The sequence below is a fragment of the Silene latifolia genome, chromosome 2, assembly GCF_048544455.1.
Source record: "Silene latifolia isolate original U9 population chromosome 2, ASM4854445v1, whole genome shotgun sequence".
NCBI lineage: Eukaryota > Viridiplantae > Streptophyta > Magnoliopsida > Caryophyllales > Caryophyllaceae > Silene > Silene latifolia.
The window spans coordinates 96,158,409-96,163,780 of NC_133527.1; the positions used below are offsets into that span (position 1 = coordinate 96,158,409).

At 39.9% G+C, this 5,372-nt stretch overlaps 1 long non-coding RNA gene across 1 annotated transcript; it reads left to right on the forward strand.

The window, feature by feature from the left end:
- Positions 1–4,085: 4,085 nt before the first annotated feature.
- Positions 4,086–4,789, forward strand: LOC141629969 (uncharacterized). Its single transcript, XR_012537393.1, has 3 exons — positions 4,086–4,247; positions 4,350–4,466; positions 4,569–4,789. It is a non-coding gene; the product is annotated as an uncharacterized LOC141629969 (long non-coding RNA).
- Positions 4,790–5,372: the final 583 nt, after the last annotated feature.

The window sequence follows — 5,372 nt, forward strand, 5'->3', positions numbered from 1 at the left end:
ACTCTTTCGGGTTAAACCTCGCTATATAGAGGCTGATTTTAGAATGATCAACCTCCTTCTCCTTATCCTTATCCTTATCCTTCCCCACAGTCTTTAAAGCCTCAGTGAGAGCATCCTGATGCTCCAACATCTTAACGATGTCATCTATGTTCATAAGCTCAGCTCTCGCATACAAAGCAGTCTTCTTGGGCGGCATCTTGAAACTATCATAGAAAAAGGGGTGGATATAAACATACGCGCCAAAACCTCAAAACAAGAAAACACGCTGCCCAGACCCCTACTCGATCGAGTGCCCAAACATACTCGATCGAGTAACGGGCTGCTCGATCGAGTGCCCACCATACTCGATCGAGTGCCCCAACATCAGACCCCTAACAGACCTTCTGATCTCTAACATACTCGACCGAGTAGCTAGGCTACTCGATCGAGTGACCCCCTACTCGATCGAGTGCCCGAGGTACTCGATCGAGTGCCCAAAAACACGATTCTGGACTCAAAATCGTAAAAAACCCACCCGATCAAGTCAATCCCACTCGATCGAGTCATGCTAACTCAGAAACGCTACCCGCATGCTATATCATATGCTAACATGCTAAAACTTTATAAAACCAACCTTGTATCCTAGCTAAACATGTAATGCTACGCATCTTTTCATACGATTCACGAAATCATTATATCATGTTATTAAACGCCACATTGTAAACATCCAACATGTTTTCATTCCAACAACAAGTCAACATATATCATTTCTTTCACATTCTCAACTTTCTACTTCAAACATCCAACAATTACACACACTTCATCACATTCTTACACAGGCTAACCAAACAACACATACGACCTTGACATACACCCCCCATGTGACCGGTTCAAGATTGTAGGGCAAGTTCGCGACTTTAGGACGTCTCCCAAGCCTTTGCATTAGCTCCTACAACTTTTACCCCGGGTTCATTTTAATTGACTCCCTATGTTCATTAGGTTCATTGGTTACAGGTTTCAGGATCGTCGCTCTGATACCATTTGTAACACCCCCATACTCCAAGTGCCTTACCAGGACCACTCAGGTATGAAGATATTACCATCTCGATTACCCGAGGCAATGATAATCAAATAAACAATAAAGAAACAACGTTTAAATATAAATACTTAGTGAAGGGTTACAATTCTCAAAACCAAAACCAAAAGTATAATACATGTTCTCAAACCGATCATTTTTCTCGTTCTAACTGAAATGTAAAGAAACTACTAAGCTACAACGGAAGACTTCTATCATCATATCGTGGCAATCCCAGCTATCCCAGTACTCATCTCATACCTGCTCAATATCTGCTCACCATCCCCGAATGGATCACCGTAGGTTTACCAAACAACAACCGGGGTCAGTACTAATCACACAATTCAATGTATATATCAACAATAAGATAAACAGACAGCTTAACTGTCACACACACAACCACACCAATTCCAATCATCTCAATCACCGACTGTCCACTGGACCCGACCACGCGATGGGGGGGACCGCAGCCCGTACCCACCAAATCCCCGCTCCACATAGTGAGCGATAACCCTGTCCATTAATGTGCACATCCCTTCTGTGGCGGGTTCCACAGAAGGCGAAACTAGGGCGTGAAGTCACTCCCGCAAGTGACCCCACTCAGCCGAGGACACGCCTCGAGGACCATAGACAACAATCACAATCACAATCACAACCGTCACAATACAATTACTATATCAAACAATCAATCTCAACACATCAACAATCATCCCATTATGGGACTAATATTGAGTAGGAAATCCTACCTGGAAAGCACATAATCAGACGGTCTCTACTCCTGTATAAAAAAGCTTCCTCTATGAAACCTCCTCCTATCATACAACATACAAATGCTACCAAATCACATACTACTCAAAAACCCCCAAATCCCTATATTAGGGTTTAACCAAATCAAAAGAAAGACAACAAAAAGGGTACATAGATCTTACCCTCGACGCAAGGATCTCAACGGTATAACCGACGATGAGAACTGACCTTCCAAACTCCGGGAATTGCTAACAATGCGATTAGGATTAAGAATGTACTTGCTTTCTCTCTTAAACAGAAAATTAGGTTTTGCAAAAGTGTTTAGAATAATGACGACGAAGGTTATATATCTTAATCGCATAATTAACAAAACCTGAGAAAACTCCCCGTAAAACCGGCTACTCGATCGAGTACCCAAGGTACTCGATCGAGTACCCCCTTACTCGATCGAGTATCCTAGTTACTCGATCGAGTACCCAACAGGTCAGAAACTTTTCTAAAACGCAACTTACCCTTACTCGACAGAGTAAGGCCTACTCGATAGAGTACCCAAAGACTCATAAATACGGAGTATTACAGAAGTCGCCTTGGAAGCTAAATCATACGTCCTTTGGATTGATTCAGTAGAAGTTGACTCGATCGAGAAGTTTTGCTGGCCAAGTTGCTCGATCGAGAGCTTTGTGATGTTGAGAAGTCCTCGATCGAACCCCTGCTGTGTTCGATCGAGAGGTGCTTATTTGGTGTCCCTCGATCGAGTAGTCTTTGTACTCGATCGAGAGGTTTTTGCTGGGAGTTGTTTGATTGAGTAGTTTAGAAGTGCTCGATCGAACACTTTGCTATCTAACGCGGGATTTTTCTTACGTGAACTTATTTATTTAATATCTTAAGTTACGTATTAGGTGTAAGATACATTAACCTCTTATTAGACACATCTAATAACTATATATAAAAATTAGTTTAGTCAAAAACTAATCTAGATCTTATGCATGCATAACTAATGAATAAAAGAGAAGAAATCAAATATTCTTACATTGGTGGCCGAATTGGATATACTAATTGGACTCCTTCCAAATTAGTCTTCTTAAGAAAAATCCAAGTGCTCCAAGAGAAAACCCTAGATCCAATGGTATGATCTACTCCTTAAAGGATTGTACCAAGGTAATCCCTCTTAATACATAAACTAATTTTGTTACTAGAAACACTACAAGAAAACACGATAAAGGCGACAGACATACTACAGTCGCCAAATTGGCGACAGGAAAAAAAAAGCGGGCGACCACTATCCGTCGCCAATTTGGCGACTATACCTTTTTATCCAAAAATCCGTATGAAATCCACGGCGCGACAATATTATCCAAATTGGCGACCAAATCGATCGCCAATTTTGGCGACCAAAACCCGTCGCCAATTTGGCGACCAAAAACGGTCGCCAACCCTCTGTTTATTTTTTTTTCGCCAATTTCTTCACCCCGTCCCCTTCATTCACTTCAATCACAACTTAAAAAAAAAAAACGCAGCAGTTTGTCCGACGATCCGACGCCACCACCAACTACAACCACCGGACGCCACCACTCGCCGCCGCCATCCGCACACTACATCCCTACCGACCCTTTGTTTATAATAAAGGTTTGTTTTCGACTCAAATCGATTTAATTACTTCAATCCTTCATATTTTGTTTAAGTTGTGATGTTTATTTAGTATCTAGTTGTAATTTATACATTAGTGATGCTTATTATTGTATGTAGTTGTAATTTAATTAGCATTTTTGTTAATTAATTTGAGTTAGGGTTAGAAATTGGGGTTTTTGTTAAATTAGTAATGTGATTTGATTAGGGGATTGTATAAGGTAGTATAGTTTTAAGAAGGTAGAAATTGGGGTTTTTGTTAAATTAGTAATGTGATTTGATTAGTGATGCTTAGTTTTAGTAATATTGAAGTAGTATTGTTGAAGGTAGTATAGTTTTATGAAGGTAGTATAAATTTGCCTTATAATTAACCAAATTAAGTTAGAATGATTTAATTAGCATTTTTGTTAATTAATTTGAGTTAGGGTTAGAAATTAGCATTTTTGACAACTTGTATAATTAACCAAATTAATTAAGTTAGAATGATTTAATTAGCATTTTTAAAAAATTAATTAGCATTTTTCTTGAATGGAATGAGCATGATGTATAAATTTGTTAAATTAGTAATGTCATTTGATTAGGGGATTGTATAAATTTGCCTTATAATTTTGACAACTTGTTTAATATATAATGACCTAGTACCCGTTCAAGAATTACAGGTTCGTCATATGAGGAATATACCAAGTACCGGAACAGTCCTGAGTTCAAGGAAGCATCGGCCCGGAACAAGATCAACAGGAAAGGAGGAGATAAGGATGCGGAAGTTGAGCCTACTCATTATGGAGGGTCTCAATCTTTTCATGATCGTGTGGTATTAGATGTAAGTTATTTGTCTTAGCTTTTAATTTAATAGTCTTCTAATTTAATTAGTCTCATTAATTATCATGTTTGAATAACAATTTCCTTGTTTTTTTTCCGGAAGACCAAGAAGAATAAGGGTAAGGTACCCACGATTGTTGATCTCTTTGTTGACACTCACGCAAAGAAGACAAGCAAGGGCAAGTTGATCTTCGCGAAGGAAAAAGATCAACAGTTATATGTAAGTGTCAAAAAATAAAAATTTCTTAGCTTTTTAAAGTATATGTTTTATCAATTTTTAGATAAGTAACCTCTAACCATTAATGTTTTATCAATTTTTTAGGAACAATTCCTTGTCCGTAGGAAGAACAACCCGGAAATTGATGACAATGAGCTATGGTTTGATCTTGTTGAGGGGTTCCAAAGAGGAGATGTGTATGGAGCCGGGTCGGCAAAGGAGATTTTCTACCCTCCTACAAGAAGAAGAGGGTCAATTTCCTCCCAACAACAACCTTATACCCCAAGTGTCGTGAGTGTGCTCCAAGCTCAATTAGCCGCCAAGGAGAGGCGGGATGCCGAGAGGGAGAGCGGGATGCCGAGAGAGATCTTTGAAATTCGGAGGATGAAGGAGGAAATGGAACGGATGAACTCCTTCTTCGCCAATTGCAACACTGGGTGGCGCCCGCAACCAAAGGATCCTAGAGATCCTAATCATGGAGGTGGTAGTGGAGCGGGAGCAAGTTTCCCTGTTTCGTAGTTATGTAGTAGAACTCGTAGTTATTCCCGGATAATGTTAGATGACCAAACTCGTAGAACTCGTAGTTGTGTGTATGGAACTTGATTTTCTTTATCAAGTTTGGTTGTGTTGGCTTCCCATGTGTTCTCTGCTGGAAGTGTTGGTTTATTTGCAGGTTTTACGTATTTGGCTAGGTAAAAAACGATTTTTAGGCAAAAAAACATGTAATTTTGGCGACGGACATCAAGCATTTGGCGACGGCATTCCGTCGCTAAGTCTCTGATCATGAATTAATTTTAGGGACGTTGGCGACGGAAATCAGTGCCATTGGCGACGGAAATCAGTCGCCAAAATGGCGACCAAGTTCTGTCGCCAAAATGGCGACCATTACACGTCGCCATTTTGGAGGAT